This window comes from Salarias fasciatus (genome assembly GCF_902148845.1).
Source record: "Salarias fasciatus chromosome 7 unlocalized genomic scaffold, fSalaFa1.1 super_scaffold_4, whole genome shotgun sequence".
NCBI classification, from domain to species: Eukaryota; Metazoa; Chordata; class Actinopteri; order Blenniiformes; family Blenniidae; genus Salarias; species Salarias fasciatus.
In genome coordinates this window covers 11588854-11611973 of record NW_021941229.1, presented here as the reverse complement: position 1 = coordinate 11611973, position 23120 = coordinate 11588854, and the positions used below count along the sequence as shown (strand labels likewise).

The 23120-nt window shown below is 40.7% G+C and overlaps 4 non-coding genes across 4 annotated transcripts; all 4 read right to left on the bottom strand.

The window, feature by feature from the left end:
- Positions 1-13052: 13052 nt before the first annotated feature.
- trnas-gcu (transfer RNA serine (anticodon GCU)) lies at positions 13053-13134 on the bottom strand. The gene has a single exon. It is a non-coding gene; the product is annotated as a tRNA-Ser (tRNA).
- A 552-nt stretch (positions 13135-13686) lies between these two features.
- trnas-gcu (transfer RNA serine (anticodon GCU)) lies at positions 13687-13768 on the bottom strand. The gene has a single exon. It is a non-coding gene; the product is annotated as a tRNA-Ser (tRNA).
- Positions 13769-16218: 2450 nt separating this feature from the next.
- On the bottom strand, positions 16219-16300 carry trnas-gcu (transfer RNA serine (anticodon GCU)). The gene has a single exon. It is a non-coding gene; the product is annotated as a tRNA-Ser (tRNA).
- A 2358-nt stretch (positions 16301-18658) lies between these two features.
- trnas-gcu (transfer RNA serine (anticodon GCU)) lies at positions 18659-18740 on the bottom strand. The gene has a single exon. It is a non-coding gene; the product is annotated as a tRNA-Ser (tRNA).
- Between the last annotated feature and the right edge of the window lie 4380 nt (positions 18741-23120).

The following is a 23120-nucleotide window of genomic DNA, read 5'->3' as shown; positions in this document are numbered from 1 at the left end:
TAGATAGATAGATAGATAGATAGATAGATAGATAGACAGACAGACAGGAATAGATCACAGTTACTAAAGTTATGCTGAAAAACTCTTATGAGCAAGTTTGTTTTATTATAAATGTATCTTTCAGGATGACAAACTTGATTTCTACATGGCTCATCATGACATTTAAAAGTCAAATCTAAGTCAGGGGTCTCAATGCCCTCAATGGTTTCCTTCCTTTATCCAAAAGTGTGAGTGATTGACTTGCTTGATGACTCCAAACTTTCTGTGTAAATGTCAGCGTGTGTGTGTCCTTCTGTGTTGTTATTTTTTTTAACAGATTTTTAACAGAGGCATTTAATGAATAAACAGTTTGAAATATAAATGTAATCTGACATGTATAGTGCAGAGTAAACAATGTTCTGAGTAAAGAATCACTGCTGATGTGGCCTTGTCGTTTCAGCACCACGGACAGCGACAGGCTTAAAACTAGCAAAAGAACATCAGCTATTATTTTTCTTCATCTTCATTTGGCATTGAAACAAACTTAAGCAAAACAGGCCACTCTATGACATCTATTTTTGCTTGTCTTTTATTTCAGAATCTTACTGTATGTGAGATCATGGAAACAGCTTGTGAGAACATTAATATTTGTCTTTAAGGGAGCCCTGCCTGTAAGAGAGGCCTAAGCAGAAATAGCTATGTAGATATTGTACAGAAAGTATTGTTATGATTCTTTAATTTGTGTCACAAGAAATGCAGTCCTGAAAATGTATATTAAAACAACTACTACAACTTCCATTTATTTATTTTTCAATATATTTTTTCAATATATTTTTTCTAAATAAAATTTAGAAAATTCCCCCCTGACCCCCAGACTTATTTTTGTGTGCACAAAACTGTCTTTCTTTCATATTTTATTTGCATTCCTTAGAAACCAACTAAAATCCACTCGGGAACAAAAAAAATTGAAAAAAAAACTGTGTAAAACGTCCACCTAAAATCACAAGACCACTTCATTTATATTCATACCAGTTTCTTTGTAACTTTTTCGCAGCCTTAATTCATGAGATATATGTTTAGTCACAAATACACTCCAATAATCAAGGAAATAATTTGTATGGTTAACATACATCTTCTCAGATGCAACTACATTTTTTCTTTTTTTTGATGCTTCATTTTAGGTTTGGTGCACAGATTTGAGAGTTTTACACATAACAGAAGCACTTCTTTCTACTTTTCATCTGGGAGAAATAATTTCCTTTATTCCAATTGCAGCAAAGCCGCATGAGACTTGCAGGTTAATCCGTGAATTTGATGAGAACCCCCACCCCTCAAACAATGTGCTCAGTATCTGTCCATTGGATCAGCCTCAACAGTGCTGTATTGATCCTCTATCTATCTTGCTGCCTATACTCAAGTATCAGGTCGCCTGAGGTCAATGCAGAACAATTATGGCTTGCTGGAGTTAATGCACCAAAAACACCTGCCTCAGTGCATTTTAAATTCATTACTTAATGCGTTTAAATCTTTCACATTCCTCTACGCAGTCCTCCATATGTGTTGCATTTCATGCTAAGTGAATGCTTACATGCTGTTGATCATGATTCAAACCAGTCAACTGCCTTGTGAACTAGACACCCTCCAAATAAGCATAATCACCTCTCTGCATTTTCTTGTTCTGCTTCATTGACTTTCCACTGCAAGTCTTAGCTGGATAGAGCTAATACATCAAGCACGGCCAATTTTAGACTGCTCCAGAGACAGAAAGGCAGGCCCAGAGAAGGAATAGAGACAGAGAGGGAGGGAGAGGCAGTCACAATGACTTTCTTGTCCTGTGTGTGCGCATGTCTGCCTATTTTAAGCAACAATATGTGATATAAATGATTAGCCGATACTCTGGGAGCCCCACCCATCATCTCGTCGTGTGCTGACGTTTCATTGTCCTTGACCACCCGCTTCAGGACTTTCCCTCATTCCGGCTTTCCTACCCCCCCAATATGTTCTGTTTCTTCATAGTTCAGCTGTGCATTCAGGACCTCGAGCTGCTTTTGAAGACAATGTTAGACATGCAAGGTGGAGTAAAGATGTGTGTGTGTGTGTGTGTGTGTGTGTGTCTGGGTATGTGTGTGTTGAGCAAAAACAGGGAAGTCGTTCAACATCAGTTCTGGGCTTCGGCGCAGTGCAGAAAGGTTGGAGTGTTTTCAAATGGCACTGCAGCAGAAAGCGACTCTAAAAAGCAGATGAGCCCATCCCAGTCTGTCCCAGCCAGCAACCTGCAGAGACCAGGCCACAGTGCCGGGGTGTGTGTGGACGGTATTTCTCTTTGAACAGGGTCAAAACGCTTGCTTCACAACGTGGAATCTCGCAGAGGCGTGCTGCAAGGTCAGCATGACCTTCTATGCAGTCGATATACTGCTGAGTGCTGTAAATATAAAATGATATGCTCAACCAGCATCCTTTGACAACCCATTGGATGGCATGCAAGTGTGCAGAAAGTTGCCAGATTCAAGATCATAGCTTTAAATTTTGTCGTACTCATTCAATTTCAAGCTTCTGGCTTCTCCAAACCAAGTGAAGTGATGCGAAGATGGAGTGTTTTACATCATTTATCTGTTAAAAGAGACAACATGCTTTAGCTGTTTAATTTACCAAATATACCAATCAATCAAAATGTAGAAGACTGTGATTTGTCGCATTTTGCATCCACAGTTTACGAATTTTAAAAATCTAATTCCAGAATCTCTGTTTTCTCTTCCTCTTGGGTGTTTCCATGTTCGTATATGGCATAAGAAGAACTTTACATTGGTTTGGTTTGCAGAATGGACCATTGGTTTGCGCTCCCACTCCATATCAAGACAGTCATGTCTTCAATAATGTTGCAGCCTCTCTGTATGGAGTTTGCATGTTCTTGCCGAGTGTGCAGCAACCTCCAGAGGAAACCTCTAGGCTTCAGTCATGTTAAACTATTTTTTGTGTGTATTTTGTTTGGATTGGATATTGAAAATATCGTGAAGTTAAGGCATTTGAAGGAACACCTCCTCTGCAGCTGCTGTACTGTCTCATCCAGTCAACATGCTGTCTGCTGCATTTATAACCTCATAATATATTCATGTGGAAAAGCAGAAGGTCAGGAGCCAGTGAAAAGGGAGAGTGAAATCAAAGTAAAGATGGAAACAAAATTAGTGAAGTCTTTATCGGGCACTCATTAAGATAAGTGTAAATTGGGATTTTTTGTTGCTGAATGAAATTTATGTCCTTCAAAACTCTAAAATCAGTGTAAAGATACACATTTTTTGTAAATTATATAATCATATCTCCTGTGAAGTGATGTAAAACAAAGAAAACCCTACATTTTACTGTGTTTTTGGTTGAAAATCCTCTAAATATGTTTTGGTCACCTTAAATATCATCTATTGAGGACCACTGTAGTGCAATACCATGTGACATTCATTAAAAGAAAATAAGTGGATTTATTTTTTTGTATGTTTAAAAGTTGCTTCAGTCACTTTTCTATATTGAGTTCAACACAGTTTTTCCACATCAATCAACCAGGAGGAAAAAGGACATCTTGTGTGAAATATTCAGTAATCAATGTGAGACCTTCAGCTTCATGTGCTATAGTCTCTGTCATGATGGGGCTTATCCTCCCACACTCTCAATATCTCGGCATTATTTCTTACTAGACCTCTAAAGATAATATAGAAAATGCCTTTACATATCTGGAAGGGTGATTAATCTTAGTCAATGCCAGTGTGCAGCAGTCATGGAGCCACAGGGAAAAGATGTATGAGAATGCAGGTGATCAGACAGAAGGACCTGAAAAACACACATCCATAAATACCTCTACTGTTTACTTGTATTTGCTTGTTTCTTTTGCGTTTCTGTGTTTTTTCACCATGCAGTGTTTCTGTCACACCATCTGCCCCTCTTCCCCCACCTCTTCTGTGTCTCTTCCTCCGTCATTATGTCGTTGAGTCACAGTCACCTTGACAATTATATCATTTTGCTCACTGTGATAATGTTGTTTATTTGGAATTCCACGATTCCTGTATATCCTTCCTGCTTTTGGCAGCAGTTCCCCACCAGTAGCGTATGTCTTCCATAGTATATTGTGTGTAAATGTGTCGAGGTCATGACCTTGTCCTGGTGTCACCCTTTCGTCTGGTGCAATGTGCTTTTAATGTTCTGTAATGTTGAGTAAATGCCTAACAGTATAAAGCTGATATAAATTGTTTTCATGTTTAGGGCACAGTAAGTAATGGAAGCGGCTGGTTTTATGATATTCATAAAATTTTATGAATGGTGCCATAAACCCTGCACGTTTTACTACATTTGCATTAGTCTACACATTGGCACGTGTGTACTTAACAGACTCATGAAGTTAAATTGCTGGATCTACACTATTGCATGTTCAGCTTCCGTATATTGATGAGCGTCTTTTCCCTAGAGGATTCCCCTGCTTTGCTGACACACATCAGCCAAGAAAAATCTATAAAAGGGCTTTCTTTAAGGTTGAGAGAAAATAATTTGTCAAATAGCCCTGGACCCGAAGGGAGTTCTGTCTCCATTATTGGGTAATTCAATGTGTGTAAATATAGCTTTTAAAAAAGAAAGTCTGGATAAGTATATGTCAGAGCATGCATTACCCTTTTAAAGGAAATTGAGTGTGAGAAGTGCTGCAGACACACAAAATACAAAATCCTAGTTTCACAGAGACATTAGATCTCTCAACAGCTTTTGAAAAGGGGTGCAATGGTATTTATTTTATTTCTGACATTTTCAACAAACTTACTCATTGAATATTGTCAGTGAATGTTACATTTCATTATATAATATTTGTAAATGATGTTGGTTATAATAACGTTTAATAAAAAATAGATCAACAAATTATGTATTTAATTAATTATTAACTTTAGTTACTAAAAAGCCCACATGGTCTGAATCAGCCAATCAGAGCAGCTCCTGCTTTTGCCTTTGAACTTGCCGCTTCCTATTAACGAGAGAGGTTTTTTTTTCTGGTTAGCGTAATTTATTTCAAGTAATATTTATTTATTTAAAGGAATAAAACATGGAGTGTGTTATATTGAGAAGTCATTGGACACAAGAGTGAAAAAGAGGAGGATATAACCCCAACTTTACCTTCGCTCTCAAACACAACGACCGGTGTATCGTTTTATTTTGGCATCTAATGGTAAGTCCATGATGATTGTCTTATTTGGCAGTGACTCCCTCTGCTCAGCTCTATGTGATGTTTATTGATATTTCATCAGAACTAAATATTTCCCTTTTGGTGGAGGTATTAGAAACTGGGCAGCAGAGGTTGTGGTCTTATTTGATGAGGCCAAAATGAAAACCTGCTGTATTTTTCTTATGGCTGAAAATATTGTGTTAAAGTTTACATTCGTGTTTGAGTGGCAGACTTGAAAAGCTCTCATTTTCACCATTTTGGTTGAATATCTTGCGCTTTGTGCAGCATAATGATGTTTTCAATTCGCTTTGAATGTATGTAGACGCCTTTGGAAATTTGCACCACCTCAAGCACATCTTACACATCATATTCATCCCAGAATGCAGCTGATTCACCCAGAAAAGGGGAATTTCACCCCCCAAAAAATAACTTTTACTTTTCAGAATGTTGTTATATTTCTCTTTCATGCAACTAAACCTTTAAAGAAAATGTTTTAACTGTGTGTTTTCAGACTGGTAGTGATGATTATTCCTGAACTGAGAGTATGAGTCTTTTAAAGTGTTTTCAAATCAATAAACCTCAAAGTGTTCACTGAACTGGACAGTTAAAATGATATTTGGCAATTGATTCCCACAAATTTCTTTCAGAGTCTCTAAAATAAAAAAAAAGACTCTGGGTTGTTGGTGTGGAAGTGGAGCATCCTGCTCTGGACTGCAGTGCTCTGCGGAGGTCAGGATGGCTGTGAGCTCCCCAGATGGAAGGGTGAGCGGTGTGGGGTTAAAAGGTTCAGATGGTGCGGGGGGGGGCAGACTGTGACAGGTTGTAGATGGCTGTATGGGGTGATGCTGGTGGGCGGGCTGCAGGCAGTGATCTCATGTATAAAAAGAGCGTCAACAGAGGAGGGGGAGGAGGGGGGGAGTGTATATGAGAATACAACGGGAGGGGTTATATGAGGATCTGCAGTTTATCTGCAATGCATCAGTAGCTCTCTCTCTCTCTCTCTCTCTCTCTCTCTCTCTCTCTCTCTCTCTGTGTGTGTGTGTGTGTGTGTGTGTGTAGATGCAGCGTCTTTCCTCATAGATGATCCTTCGTGGACGGCTAAGTAGCCACAGAAATAAAACTGTTTCACATTCTCCTCACATAAGGAAAGCAATTGGCAAAAGCCCAAGAAGCAGTTATGTCACCTCACACACACATACAGTATGGATTCCTGTAGACACACACACACACACACACACACACACACACACACACACACACACACACACACACACACACATACAACCACAGCAATGCATTACAAGCTGTCGAACTTGGTTAGCATCAAATGTGAAGTGTTTTGAATTTACAGAATGGTAAAGTCATTCTTCAGTATAATTGGTGTGTATTGAATAATAATGGGAAAATCAGTCAAAACAAGTCAACACTAACCATGCACAAACGTAAAAATCACTTCCCTCGTCTGTGAGTGTTGGAGAGGGAACCTGAAAAGTGGTGAGATCTCATTTTCACCCGAGACGTCTTCAGCAAGGGAGACATCAAACTTTTAATAAAGCGTCAGCATTACTTTTACTCTTCCCTTTGGTGATGAGATTATGGAACAACAATATATTGCAAACAGAATGGAGGCTCCGGTATAAATCTTCCTGCTCCTTTAGCAAATGTGAAACCAATTTGAAGCACACTCATACACACCTACACATGTACTATTTATCACTCAATAAACTTGCTTCCTTAAATCCCAGTAGAAAGGAAATGCTCTGTGATTTATATTGTTGCTTGCTCATTATGCAGCATTTGGTGCAAAAGATATATGGTGTGGAGTGCAGCACAATAATCAGACTGTTTATTCATGCAATATTTTTGCTATGACCTCCAGTCGGCTCCCAATCCATTACCCCGCAGGTTTGTTCCCTGTTTTAGTTATTGCAAAGAGCCATATGATTACCACGGCCTTGACCTTCAGCAGGTCAGTTTGTTGTTTTTTTGAGCACTGACTGCCTGTTTATCATCATCATTTCTGACTGAACAGGCCCAATATGATCATTAAACCCACGCTAATAGAGAAACTGCAGAGATTTTGTTTGGTCTCAAAAAAGTGGTCTTAGTCTTGCAGCAGGAATAAAAAACATTATAAATCAAAAGAACACAGAGAAGCTCGGGCTTGTTCTCTGATGAGACTTTTTTCATCTTGCTCCAAAGATATATAGTTTGATATATAGCTGCTGTGTCTGCTGTGATGCGGTTGTCTCGTTATAGCTGTTTTTCTTCCTGGACAGACCGTTTCTCATCCCACGATGTGCGTAAAATAACTTGATAAGAATACTTGAGAAGATAACTGGAGGACCAGTTTTTAGAATGCCTACTGCCTCCAAGTTTTGATTTCACTATGAGTTGTATTGAAAAGTATAAATGGACACATATACAGTATGAGTATATATATTATGTGTACAAACTTTCCAGCACATATTGATGCCTATTGTCAGTTTAGAATCACCAAGTAATCTCAGGAAGATAAGACGAACAAGAACAACTTACAAACAAGTCTTGGATCTGAATGGTCTGGAAACATTGATCTCAGTGGTTTGTCTTGTAAAATTCTTCATCGCCTCTGTCATTGTGGGACAACTAGTGGTCACAACAAACCAAAACAAAACAAGTTCTTGTTGCAGCCGTGAAGAACTACTTGCTTTGATGTTTGGAGAAAAAACTGGCTCTGAGAGTTGCAGGCTGACTAAAGTGAGCCAGGGTTTCCAGGATTTAGGTTTGTTTTTACTTTATGAGGTTGAGTTCAGGCATGAAAAATCTTGAAATGATGAAGTAGATGGCAAAAAATGGGATGGTCATTTTCAGGTGAATTACCTCATCTCTTTTTTTTTTTTACTGATTTGTGAAGCAAGATAGCATGAGACTGACAAAATATAATTTTAATCATGATTTTTTTTAATTTATGTTCAGGTGGTCCTGACTGTGTTTTCAGGAATGTCTGTCTACAGAGCCTTTCCACGGCCTTCAGCAGTGTCCTCTTCCTGGTTATGTGAGCCCTTGTTATCCCCGAACCATATGTGTCAGCATGTATTGTGTGGCTTTGTAAGTTGTCGATATGTCCCTGCACCAATGTCACACTGAGACAAATTCGTTTACACATGTTGTTGTCTGCAAATAGTCCCACAGCATCCCCCGCAGACATGGTGCATGTGAAGAACGCAATTATTCAGGGTCAAGACAGATACAGTGCACATCACAGATCACGGTCCCTCTGCCTTCGTCTGTCTTCCTCCCACATGCTGACAAGGTCTCGTCTCTACAAAGTCTTTAAGCCTTTATAGCCAAAGTCAGCAGCTTTTGTCATCTGGAGGGAGAACTGAACCATCAGCTCAAAACCAGAAGCTTAAACTCGATTACCCCAAAGAGGGAGACCACTTCTGAAACCGCCAAATAATTATTAAATCAGTGTCTGGTTTCTCCTTTCTTTTTCCTGTCTTGTCCTTTGAGAAAATCTACTTGTATTCGTCATGTAAGAGGATTAGTTTGACAACTCTATGGCCGAGCAGTGTTTAGCATTATTTTCATAGGAAGGAATCAATCAGCAGGGAGAATGATCCAGCAACCAGGAGAATCAGCGCCGTGTGCCAAGTACCTGAGTCATGCCCATCGCCATCCAGGGTATAGATGCCAAATCACTTGATAAAGCATTTGTTTGCTCTTCCTCTTTGCGTAAGACTATAATCTGCCAGAGGCATATGGTATATTAATTCATGCCAATCTTTTTCTCTGAAAATAAGAAGTTAAATGATGTTTCTGTGCAGAATTTGTCTTTTTTTTTTTTTTTTTAAACAAAAAAACACTTGATCTTTCATGACATTGTTCTGCCTTACTTCGTGACCTAGTATGAGTGCTCAATTGCTTCAGTTTTGTTCACAGGTCTCTAAAACCCCAGACCACGAACAAAGCTCTGACATCATTTTTGTAATCTGCAGAGTCACTCATAGCTCTCCTCTGCAACCCCCCTCCCTCCTCTGCTGTCTGCACCTACACCCAAGCAGAATGACTGGCTCTGTTTTTTATGTCTCTAGTACTCCGCTCCATAATTCCTCAGACATTTTAATGCTACAGCCTCTGAGAATTGTCTGGTTGATGTGTTCACATTCTGGAGGAGAAACAGAATCCGCATTTTCGGCTCCTCGAGTCGAGCAAGGTCAGAAGAGACATAGCCCGGCATTTGAATGACAGAACAGGAACTCTCGTAAAACAACAAGGTGTTTTAGCTCTCTTCTCACAGTGAACAATGTTTCTGTAAGGTCAACTTGAGGTTGAGCAGCAAGCGTAACAGGTGACTCACGACATTTGGTTAAAGTTGCAGTTAGATTTTAGTACAGAAAGGACTTAGTGAAATCTGAAAGAAAATCATACGTTTCATCATAAAAACGTCAGTGGTTATCATGGTTATAACAAAATTCTTTTTTTTTGTCAGATACAGATGAGCTTAAAGTCAATTATGTTCCATTGTTTTGGGTTTTTAATATGGTTGTACTCAAGGGTTTGACGGTTGCAGCTTTACCCACAAACCTTTGGGCTTGGGAGCAATAAATTGGGAGCATCCTGTCAGCTGCGTTATAGGAAACCTTTAAACCATCATCCTCATTGCATTGTTGAAAGAGAGAAATATTCTTGATGCTGGCCCCTCTGTGCCTTGCATGACTCAGTTCAGTCCAGCAGTTATGAGTCAGGAGCTGCTCTACAGTGACTCTGTGTTTTAGTGAGCAAAGAGTAAACCGCAGTTACACCTTTTCATATTGCTTTCAAGAAGTTCTAGTTTAAAGCGTTGATCCATAACACACAACTACAACTGTAAAGGCCAAAATGGCTGCTTGCTTTTAATATCGGCTGAGAAAGTGTGTGTGTTGGCTGTGGAGCTGTGCTCTTGTGTCTTTACAGCATGATGTCCTTTCTATCTAACATGCCCATGTGTCTGAGTCTAGGTGCATCAGCTTCCTCCCACAATTCAAACACACACTTCTCTATGGGCCTGATCAACATTTAGACAATGTCATTTTGCACAATTTTTGATTTGTTTGCTGTAACAGTCTGAAATGTTTGATAACGACTTTCACCAACACTGTTTGCTTATGCATATGGGGACTGTCTATTTACATGAGCATGCAGCTGAGTAGGCTTTATACAAGATCTCAGTAAATCAAGCACTATTTATCCAACTACATAAAGAAGTAGAATTGTTTCCTGACTGGTTTCAGTTCCACATAAATGGCAAAGAATAGATGTAACTTTCTCTCTGGACAGGCAGTGCAGACGGTGAGTTTATAGTAAGAAGTTTATCCAGTGATGCAGTGCTGGAAGGCAATAATGTGTCTTTTTGCCTCCAAAGGCTCCATTAAAAAAGCTGTAAATTTTTTCATTTATAGTTTATCTGTCAGACTTGTCTGTGAGAGCATCTTCAAGGAGTCTAATGAACACGTTAGGAGGCAATATACTGTATATGTGCAAGTATCTTGTGCATTTACAGAGTAGTACAGATGAATATAAAGAATCAAGCTTCTGGGTGTTTAAGAACCCTGGGGTAGTAAATGTGTGTGTGTGTGTGTATTGGGTTGTTTTTTATTATTTTGTGTCATTCCAGTATTTCTCCTGGACTTGTCAACAAAGAGGCTGACAGAGGCACAGAGAGGAAAGTAGAGTCATGCTGCAGAGGTTGGGCTGCAGAATCATGATACAGCTGAATGAGGGAGGGCGAGGCGAGGGAGGAGAGAGAGGGGGAACCTAAAATAAAAGGAGACATCGAGTGGGAGGGAGTGAGAGCAGAGGCTCGGAGGTGGGATCTGAAGTGCCTGTGTGTGCGTGTGCGTGTGCATGTGCTTTGGGATGCTTACTATCCATTCAGAACTCATTACGTAACTGTATTTGTTGCTGCAGCATAGCACAACACTGTTGCATTTTAAGGGGATGGATTTTGTGAGTCTCAGTCTTCCTTACTGTTGTACTCAACAAGTCACCAACATTTTTACAATCTCTTAAGAAAAAACTGCTACAATTGATTTCTTATCTTCCATTTGGACCATTTAAACCAAGTTAAATATCAGCTTTTTTCAGTTAGGATTGGTTTGGATCAGCACAAGGTAATGGCTGAAGACTTTTTCTGGTTCTTGTACACATGCTGCTTTAATCTAAACATATATATAGTATTTAAACTTAAAACTACTCAGATTCTCATAAGTGGCTGGATACTTCTTTTAATCTCTACGGATGATTGTTTGACATGAAAACCCACACAACACACCTGATAGAAGGGAAAGACTAAGAGAAAGAAGACATCCAGTCCAGAGAGCATGTAAAGGCTGTGATATAGTTTAACTCCTTGTGTTTCCAAATAACAGAAACACAGTGTGAAAAACCAGAGAGAATTAGAGCAAAAATAAATTGGCTGACCTTTTTCAGCTTTCACTGCAAGCATTTAGAATTTTGTGTTTAATGCTTGAAGTTGTGTGATTGTTTAAAGTTATGATGTTACATTTCAGTCCATTTTAATGGAGCATGCCCTAAGTGAATGGAATCTTAACAATATTGAAGATGGACAAAGTTGGGATATAACCGTTTTTTTTGGAATATTTCTGAAGAGTACAGAAATCTCGTGTCAGACAACATGGGATTGACCAACAGCAACTCAACGCAACTTTCCTTGTAAAGCATTTTTAAACAGACACTGTGGAAACAAAGTGCTGGACATACAGAATATATGCAGGACAATCTCAAGTCAAAACAAATTAAAATACAGTAAAACAATAAAATTCATTCCCCTAGATTGAAGGAAAGGTCCATGTGACCTAGTGAGCTCATTTTTAAAGGTTTTTCTACCCTTTCTTAACCTTATTATGACAAAACGCGCCAAGGAAGTGATTGTTGGGGTGAAGAAATGTGTCATGCCAGGCAACATGCCATTGACTGCTCACATATTCAAGACGAGTATGAGGATAAATTCATGTTTAGTTAAGTCTCTCCGGGCAACCGGGATGAATTAGACACAGTTGGTGTTTGGAACATTCCATCTGAAGCGAAAACGGAGTTGGCACAGATGTAGAGAGGTATAGCAATAACATCCAGATGGTGGAGTCATAAGGTATATTGACCTATAACCTGAGTAGGAAACTACTTTTGGTGTCGAACTAAGTATGTAAGTTGAAGCGGGGAAAACAGTTAGTTGAGACTTCGTGCACCATGGAAGGAAGCTCCCAGATCTGGCAATAAAGAACATTGAATGTGTTCTCCGGGTCCTTCTTATAAAGGCAAAGAAATCCTTATTTAATTAACCTTAACGACTTGGTCACCTCGTCTCATACATGTCAATTTAAAGGTTGTATAGAAGATCTTTATTACTAACAAAAATGAATTAAAGCTATGAAATGGCGTTATTAAGCTGTAGCAGCCTTGTTTTTATCGTGATTAAAAAAAAGAAAATACACAATCAACTCTGGAGGTTGTAAAACCAACATTACTTTAGCCAATCAATAACGAGGTAGCCTCGTTATCTATTGGTTTTCCATTTTACAAATCCTACTGCTCCTTAACACGTTGATGGAGCCACATATCCATCGAGCGGTTATTGGCGTCCTTGAGGCGACGACAAAGATCTCGTGACAGACAACATGTCACTAACTGCTAACATCATCAAGAAAAGAATGATGACAATCTCAAATGAAATTATTGAGAAGTACCATGCTTTTAGACTTATTGCCTGCATATAAACGTATTCAATCTCGTTCAAAGCATGGACGAGAAATCTTGCCCCATCCCTATTGGTCGAGATCTGAAGAGAGGAGACATGTCGAGTCAGACAACGCGGTGTTGTCCTCAAACAACTGCACTAGAAATTCGACGAGGATGGGAGTCGAACCCATGCGTGCAGAGCACAATGGATTAGCAGTCCATCACCTTAACCACTCGGTCACCTCGTCTCGTACATATCAATTTAAGTGATGTGTCAATATACAGGACATACAGTCATTCCTGTAGTTTGACGGATAGATACATGTGTCATTGAGCTCCATTTTACAAATCCTGCTCCTCCTTCTGAACCCTTTGATGAAACCACATATCCACTGAGCGGTTAATGGCATCCTTGAGTCAACGACAATGATCTTGTTACAGACAACATGTGACTAACTGCTAACATCATCAAGATAAGAAAGATGGGAATCTCAAATGAAATTATTGAGAAGTACTATGCTTTTCAAGGAACTGTTGAAGGCCATGGAAATGCCATGAAGCAAGCTGTAATGAATTGAATCTCGACTACTCTGAAGATGGACAAAGATGAGATTCAAACTGATTATTGGACTACATCTGAAGAGGGGAACCTTGTCATGTCAGACAACGTGGTGTTGTCCACAAGCAACATTAAGATCATGGAAAGTGATCACCTCTACTCCTTGTTGACAGAAGAACTGCTGAAGGCCTCTGAAATTGCAGGGAGAAATCCCTGAGACGTAGCAACTACACAAGAAATTCGACGAGGATGGGAGTCGAACCCATGCGTGCAGAGCACAATGGATTAGCAGTCCATCACCTTAACCACTCGGTCACCTCGCCTCATACATGTCAACTTAAGTGATGTGTCAGTATACATGACAGTAGGGTTGGGCGGTATGACCAAAATCTTATATCACAGCATCAGAATTTTCATATCACGGTAACGGTATATATCACGGTATGTATTTTTCCCCTGTAAATTCAAATAATTGCTTAAAAATAACCGAACTGTCACATTTGCTCATTTTCCTCTTTTATTTTTGAAACTCCGCTTTATATAACTTCAATTATAAAAAAAAAAATCACAACACGAAAGAAAAAAAGACCTGAGTTTTTAGCGTCACTCGAGGAGCCGCTAGTCTCTGCGTCCGCCATTATGGCTACCACCTCTCCTGGATACACTGGTGTTCCTCTCAAACGCACCCTGTGCTTACCTGATCAATGAAACGCAGCGAGCAATCCCCGCACGACGTGGGGACACGCTGTGATAATGCACAAACTAGGACTGAGCGACATGGGCAAAATTTCATATCTCGATATCCATGCCAGATATCTCGATATCGATACGATATATTACAATGGATTCAGTGAAAGTTAAAGGAATACTCCACCCAAAAAACGATTTGGCCTCATTTTCTACTCACCCTCATGCTGAGAAACACTCTGGAGCACTTTTTTGACGTTTCAAATGCAGTTGGAGATGTTTGGGGATTTTCGTTGTCAACAAACAGGGACCGACAGAGCCCGACAGAAAAAATGGTCCATAAAATCCAGAAAACGTTCCCATTTTCCTTCATACTGCTCGTCCGCTGTAATCCAAGTGTCCTGAGCGCGTAACGTCCATAATTAATTCTTAACGAGGTCATTTAGTACATTTTAAGAGCCCAAACAGGGCGCTCTCACACAGCTCCATTGCATGTCTGCGCGCGCACCCTGAACTACGGAAGCCGCGGCAGACCAAGCCAGACGCTTGCGCGCTTTCAGCGACTACTTTTCTAAATTGCAAGCGTAGAAGAAGAAGTTCCGCTGTATATATTCTGCTGTGAGTAACCGAGCTGTGGACAATCACAAAAGTGATTGGCTACTGTTTTAAAGCTTTGAATTCGGTGTCCTGCTGAAAGGGCACAAGCGTGTTGCTTGGTCTGCCGCGGCTTCCGTAGTTCAGGGTGCGCGCGCAGACATGCAATGGAGCTGTACAGAGCGCACTGTTTGGGCTCTTAAAATGTACTAAATGACCTCGTTAAGAATTAATTATGGACGTTACGCACTCAGGACACTTGGATTACAGCGGACGAGCAGTATGAAGGAAAATGGGAACGTTTTGTGGATTTTATGGACCATTTTTTCTGTCGGGCTCTGTCGGTCCCTGTTTGTTGACAACGAAAATCCCCAAACATCTCCAACTGCATTTGAAACGTCAAAAAAGTGCTCCAGAGTGTTTCTCAGCATGAGGGTGAGTAGAAAATGAGGCCAAATCGTTTTTTGGGTGGAGTATTCCTTTAAGCATTTTTCAGAAAAATAAAAACACAATACAAAAGGATGTAAAAAAAATAAATAAAATAAAAAATCCAGTTTTATTTATGAGAACTCACTGCCACTACCACCAAACTCGTTTGTGCAGATTCTGCAACCGCCCTCTGCCATCAACTGTCAACCAGTAAACGAGGTTTGTGGTTGGCTGGCCTTACCTGTGCATGGGCAAGCTTACATGCAGGACAAGCAGGGGAAATCTTGATATCGTTGATTTTGAGAAACTAATGTCCTGAGTGTTCATATCCCGATATCGATATGATAACGATATATCGTTCAGCCCTAGCACAAACACACCCAAACAATTGCGCTCCGGCTGCCCTGTTAGCGAGTGTAGACAACTGTACACTGACTCAGAGAGCCGCAGCAGACGTCTGCTCTCTCTCCGGTATAAACGGTATGGCAAAATTTCAACCAGTATATACTTTTACACCCTCACACGGTATTATACTGTCATACCGCTCAGCCCTACAGGACAGACAGTCATTCCTGTAGTTTGACAGATAGATAAAAACATGTGTCATTGAGCTCCATTTTACAAATCCTACTCCTCCTTAACACTTTGATGAAACCACATATCCACTGAGTGGTTATTGGCGTCCTTGAGTCGATGACAAAGATCTCGTGATAGACAACATGTCACTAACCGCTAACATCATCAAGATAGGAATTATGGCAATCTCAAATGAAATTATTGAGAAGTACCATGCTTTTCGAGGAGCTGCTGAAAGCCTTTGAAATGCCACGAAGCAACCTCTGAATAATTGAATCTTGACTACTCTGAAGATGGGCAAAGATGATATCCAACCTGATTATTCGACTAGATCTGAAGAGAGGAGACATGTCGAGTCAGACAATGTGGTGTTGTCAACGAGCAACATTGAAATCATGGAGAGTGATCACCTCAATTCCTTGTTGATGGAGGAACTGCTGAAATTGCAGCAAGAAGTCCTGGAGACACAGCAACTACACTATAAATTCGACGAGGATGGGAGTCGAACCCATGCGTGCAGAGCACAATGGATTAGCAGTCCATCACCTTAACCACTCGGTCACCTCGTCTTATACATGTCAATTTAAGTGATGTGTCAGTATACATGACAGACAGTCATTCCTGTATTTTGATAGATAGATACATACAGTACATGTGTCTCGGGGTGCCCTCAGATAGTCGACGATTCGATGGTTCGTTCGAAGGGGCCTGATTCGACTGCCAATCAATCACGCAGTCGAAGCATTGAAAAAATGTGGTTAATAAACGAGGACCATTCCATTCCAGCTGTATGGGGTTGCTGAATGATTGATTTTACATAGAATTGCTTGTTTTTTTTCCAATTAAACATGATAAGCCTATTTGATATACATGTTAGCCTATCAAATATACTGTGGAAAAATTTACTTGTACTTTTATTCAATATTATATCTATTTACTGAATGAACCACCATGGTGAGTGGCACAATCCGATTTTGCGCAGAGCTCCATCACAGAGCAGCATCTCGGTGGCGATTTGGCTTAACTTTAAAAGGCTCACAATGTCGGGACAAAAAACAGAACTTCAGACCAAGTCAAAGATGATCCAAAAAAAGTCAAATGCAAGTTGTGTCCTTTCATATCACTTCACAACAACATGGCTTTCTGCTTTGAACGGGTAAGTAGCCAGATAATTGGGCTAATAAAAAACGGTTCTGTTACTCAATTCCCATTTTTAATGCTGACTTTTATTTCGTTTAATTGTAATATTTTAGGTTATTATTATATTATTATTTTTATTCATCTAAAAGGCATATTCTATTTAATTTAGTGTTTGTTTTTGCATGGATGTTGCGCTGCGAAACAGACCTGACACAGCGCAATTAAGCCTATTTTATTTAATTTGAGCAGATAATGTGAGAACTTGTTTAGCCAAAAAATGTGAGCTTATCTGCAGAGCTTATAGATAAAAATAAATTACATGCTTTAGCCCGTTTGTTAGAAGAGGGTTTGGTTATGGTCATTTGAACTATACTTCATTTGTTTGATGTTTAGAGTTACCGACACTTTGGTCCAGTCTGTGTTTCAGTGTGTAAGAAAAAAATAAGTGTTGTTTTAACTGCCTGCGCTGTTTTTTTGTTGTTGTTGTTGTTTAGTTTAGTTTTGTTTAATTTTTTTATTATTAGTGTAATCAGGGCCGACTGTAGGCATAGGTGCCCCGTGGGCACCGCTCTGCACTGTGCTGCGCTGCTCCAACGCCCCGTGTAGGCACGGTATACCCCCCACTCCGCCCCTGCTCCGCCCGCTCCGCCAAACAAGATGATAGATTCGACTATCAGTTGACTATTGGCAGATTCAGACGAATCAGATTCGACTATGGAAATTCTTAGCTGGGGACACCTCTACATGTGTCATTGAGTTCTATTTTACAAATCCTACTGCTCCTTAACACGTTGATGGAGCCACATATCCACCGAGCGGTTATTGGCGTCCTTGAGGCGACGACAAAGAGCTTGTGATAGACAACATGTCACTAACTGCTAACATCATCAAGATAAGAATGATGACAATCTCAAATGAAATTATTGAGAAGCACCATGCTTTTCGAGGAGCTGCTGAAAGCTTTTGAAATGCCATGAAGCAAGCTCTGAATTAATTGAATCTTGACTACTCTGAAGATGGGCAAAGATGAGATTCAAGTTGACTATTGGACTGTGGGGGGGGTTGGAGGGGGTTGGTGCTGAGCGGGGTGCCGAGCAGTGCGGTACTCACATGCAGCGTCGGAGGGGTGCAGAGCAGTGCTCACACGACGGAACATGGAGCATCAGGGCGCCCTTGTACGGCCACGCCCCCCCCCCCCCCCCCCCCCCCCTCCCCCCTGTACACTGCGCCCTAGGCGGCCGCCTAGTTCGCCTATCCCCATTCAAACCACGGCACACAGATGACGCCATGACTGCATTTGCACTTCATGCCACTAGGTGATGTTCAGCCTTATTTTACACAGACACCACAGAAGCAGAAGGGCGCTGCAGCCGCTGCAGGCTCTCTCTGCATGTTGTTAGAAAAAGAGTGCAGTGTTTCCTGCAGGATAAAAGTTTGGCCAGGGGGGAACGTGTGTGTGTGTGGGGGGAAGACGAGCGTTGCCGAGAGTTGCCGAGCGGGGGGGGGCATGCCGAGCAGTGCGCTGCTGACACGGAGCGTCCAAGCAGCTGCTGCTGCTGCTTCGCGGTGCACAAGTTCTAATTAGCCGGAAACTCTGCACTATTTTTTTTTTTTCCCTGTCCGTTGTCTGGGCGCTGCAGAATTTAGCACAGGCGGGGTGCCTGGACTAAAAAGGTCTGGCGGAAACCCTGGAATGTGACCTCAACTCCTTGTTGACAGAAGAACTGCTGAAGGCCTCTGAAATTGCAGGGAGAAGTTCCTGAGACACAGCAACTACACTAGAAATTCGATGAGGATGGGAGTCGAACCCATGCGTGCAGAGCACAATGGATTAGCAGTCCATCACCTTAACCACTCGGTCACCTCATCCAATATGGGTAAGCTTAAGTGATGTGTCAGCATACAGGAAGACAACTCTTCCCCATAGTTTGGAAGACAGTTCCATGTGACCCAATGTGCTCCTTGTTGAAGTTTTTTCTCCTCCTTCTTAACCCTATTATTACTAAACATGTTCCCCGAGTGATTGTTGGAGTGGTTGGCTACAGGAAACATCATGTCAGACAACATGCCGTTGACTGCTGACATTAGCATCTTTTCAGTCACACTCAACGTCAGTTCTCCCCATGGTTAAAAGTACACTGATGTTCGTCCCTGCTGGACTACTCTGCTCAGGTATTGGTTGGATGGGAGGCTTATTGTTTTTCCCATGTTTTCCTGGGTGTTCCTTTACAAAATTGTCTCTGTTTCTCACAGATGTTGTGAAGCACACAGCACGCCATTTTCTTGCTCAACTCCAGTTTGTAGTAATTTCTCCTAAGAAGCGCCTTCATCGTCCTTTAATCTTCTGAAAAGCCATTTCAACCACATATCTTGCACTGCTCAGCATGTAGCTGTACGTGCACTGCTCTGAGGACAGTCTCTCTGATGGTTTCATAAGCCACTCCATCATGGGGTATGCGGGGTCACCAATATTGTAATGTCCAACCTTGCAATCAGAGATGGTAAATTCATTTTGCCCCAGTAACTGTCCATTACTGAAAATATCCCAACAATTTGACAGCTTTAGGACTCTGGTATCATGCACACATCCATGAAATTCAACACACATATCCCAAAAAAGTCCTTTGCCATCCACAACTGCCTGAAGAACAACCAAATGCCATCCTTTGCAGTGGTCTCTGTGATATTCTTCTGGTGCAGTTATCGGAATGTGGCTGCCATCTCTTGCATCTACACACTGTGGGGCTCTCTAACGATTTTTTTAAAAAAAAATGTCCATTTCCAAAAATTTTGTGGTGTCAGGGGTCTTGATGTGTCCCGGGAGAAGCACCTTAATGACTGCACTGCAAAATTCCCGGACACAGTTCAACACAATGCGCAGTCTTACTTAGACAAGATGGCTGATGGTCTCATATTCACTGCCAGTGGCCAATTTCCAGAAGGCTATAACAACACTCCTTCTGTCTGGGACATACAAGCAGTAATTTGTGTCCTTTTTCACCAGAACCTCCCAGGCTTGGTCACAGACGTGATGGAAGGACTTCTGGAACACATGGAAGTTTTGCATGAACTGCTGCGTATTGAAATCCGGGACAATTGTGCTCCACCAGTAGCGTGGTAACAGTAGCAGGCGTACCAGCAATGGGCGATCTCCGCATAAATCAGGTCACCCTTAGGACCATCTTTAAATATAAAGATAGACATCCTTAAACTGATTGCATTTTTTTTAACCTACTATTACAGCTAGGCTAACTTTTACATTTACCTTCCTTCTCAACTGCCGTTACTGTAGAATGTGACGACGATGACAATGGGTAGTCACTAACAACTTGATGCTGCTTTCATAGCTCACTCTGAGGATTTGCACAGCCAAGAACACATTCAGGAAGTCCTCCATTGCTGTCGTGTAGGTTTGTGTGACTGTGGCGCGAACCTTCTCGCAGACTCTTGCTCTCGCTTGATTGTTGCTTTCAGACGATGGTTCAAGTTTATCTCTGTAGTCGGAAATACAAAAAGCGGCAACGCTGATTGTCGAGGGCCTGCGAGGGTGGGGGTTGGTGGGGGGCATCTTCTCCTATTGACGTCAATATAGGTTAACAGACCGTTTTCTTGGGTACAGGAGGGGCTGCCTCCCTGAGCAGCAGAAAAAGGAGGAAAGCTCAAACAGGCACGAAGGAAAAAAATGCTTTGGGGGTGTTTTTGATGAATACATAACTATATAACAAGGTTAAAACATACAAAAAGTGAATTTTGCATGATACAGCCCCTTTAATACACATTTTGGATAACATGAACTAAAAATCTTAACCGGGTTCCATATGTAAAGATGATGGAATCAGTTTATTGCAGACAATCACATTTTCACACAACACTACAGTCCTGGGCTCTCTGTGCCGCGCTCCCTCTATGTCTTTTTTTCATCTCTGGCTCCAAAATCATGACAAAATCATCATAACATGTCAACCTCCTTGCTGGCTTCATTTTCTAATATCAGAAACAAACAGTTGATGTCATGAATCCTCTGTCCAGCTTATAAACAGTCGATGGTCCCAACTCGTGGGACCTGTCGTGGATTTTCATTTAAAAAGTATCCTAGGCCAGTTGCGTTGCAGACAGAGTCAGAGTCAGAATGCAAAATAGAGAGTTTTATTACTAAAACTCCCGGCAACCAGCGTGACCATCTGAGACTGGCGCAAAGACTGATTTCAGCCCCATCCTTTTATACTATTTTCTGGGAGTACATTGTATCTCATATGAACCTTGTCAAGAATACACACACGCTGTACAACACTCTGTAACACTACATGGTGTCTGTACACATCTAGGAGCACAACTGCAAACCTGTCAGTTCCCCCGCCCCCCGGCAAAGGTGCCTGTCCGTGACCTCTTCTGAGTCCTTATCAGGATACACTAATTCTCCATCCATCCTTCACGAATGCCAGATGTTGTTTAACAATACACATAGTGTTACATTCCTTGTCAAATGAGCCCCATTTGCGTAAGAGGGAAACAGAGAGGCGAAGTTACATGTAGCTTTTTTGCCTTTAGAAAAAACAGATCATCCAGCTGCCAGGAGGCTGCCGTAAAAATGAAAAAATGGCAGGCAGGCAAACATAAAAAGAATACCTTGTCTTTTCCACACCTGTGTCCACAAGCACACTATATCTAACAGAGACATGCATAATGTGAATAATACTAAATAACATAATATAATAAGCATGATGTGAAGAATGCTATAAAATTATTCATCAGACCCAATAAAGTTAATGTTTTAAACCAAACCCTGATTCGTGCAAATAAATCATTGTTCATTGAAAGTTTCTTGTATTTGCAGCCATTTCCCAAATGTATGGGTATTCTGTTACCCCACATCTTTGCCTGTTGATTGACAACATCTTCCTCAGTGTGCTGTCCGTCTGGGACAAACTACCATGAGATGTAGAATATTGATGTGTTAGGAAAAAGATTGACAAAAGAGGGATGGGTAGAGGGAGGCTGCTTCTTTAAAAGCAGCGACTTGCTGTTGAAGGAGGCTTACATCAGCTCTGTGCTTCATCTTTGCTCATGCATAGGAAATCCTTGAAGGTGCTTCTCTTTATGTATATTAAATGCTTATTTCACTGCTTTTGGTGAAGAAATCCGACTTTGACTTTGATCCTAGAACCAATCATCTGTCCTTTGTGAATTGTGCTAAGTGTGGAAATTAAGCATGTTTCATGTTAATGAATGTAACACTGTGCTTCATTACTTGTTTTGTTTGCATTTCTCAGAGATTACAAAAACGTAAATATAACAAAAATATACTGTATTCCCTGAGAAGAAAAGCTCATCACTTCAGTACATTTTTTTCTTCATGTATGAAAAAATGTGTAGTGTATTTTACAAGATGTTCAGAAATCTGTTTTTATCCTAAAAGCAATGAAAATTGTCAAATTATGATTGAACATTCATGCAAAATGACACTCCACACATAATTTTAAAATTTGATCCAAATAATAAAAGAAACATCTAGTCAGATGTTCTGAAAAAATGGTTTTACTTGATTGAAAGAAGGCAGGGTGCAAGAATTTGTCACACATCTTACACAAGTCTATTGTTTGATATAAAAGTGTTTGCTTTGTTTGCATATGAGTATGGATTTAAATGTCCAGAGAAATTAAAACTCGATCTTTTGTGACATGATGATTTTATGATGTCATTGAGACATGGCTCTGTCGTTAAGATCCCAGTTTTCTGTGTGAAGATAAAATCTGATCTTACACTTTAGCAAAAACTTAAATCCTTTGAAATTTTACCTCATTTTATCCTCAGACACATTAAAGTCCAGGATTAGTTAAGAATACAGGAACAGTCCATCTGCATTTTGGTAATATTTTATGTATTTTGTGCATCAAACCACTGACCTGCTGAACACAGAGTAGTATCACGGTTGAGTAGGCTGTCATTTTGTTTAGGTCATGAAACTCAGCCCAGACCCTCCGTGGCAACGACTTAGCTTCACTCTGCATATTTCATGAAACAGACTCCTGGCAGCAGAGACCTGCTGTGCACCAGCAAGATGGGTGTGGTTAGAATGAGTGTTAAACTTGAAAGAAGATAAAATAATTAAACTCAGACATTTTTTTACATATTCTGTCCAGATTGATAAATTGGTGTCAGGATTTATTCAAGCTCAGGACTCTGAAATCCACATATCAAATTGTGTTTGGCACTGAACTGGAATTTTCTCTCAGTGGTGTTGCCACTACT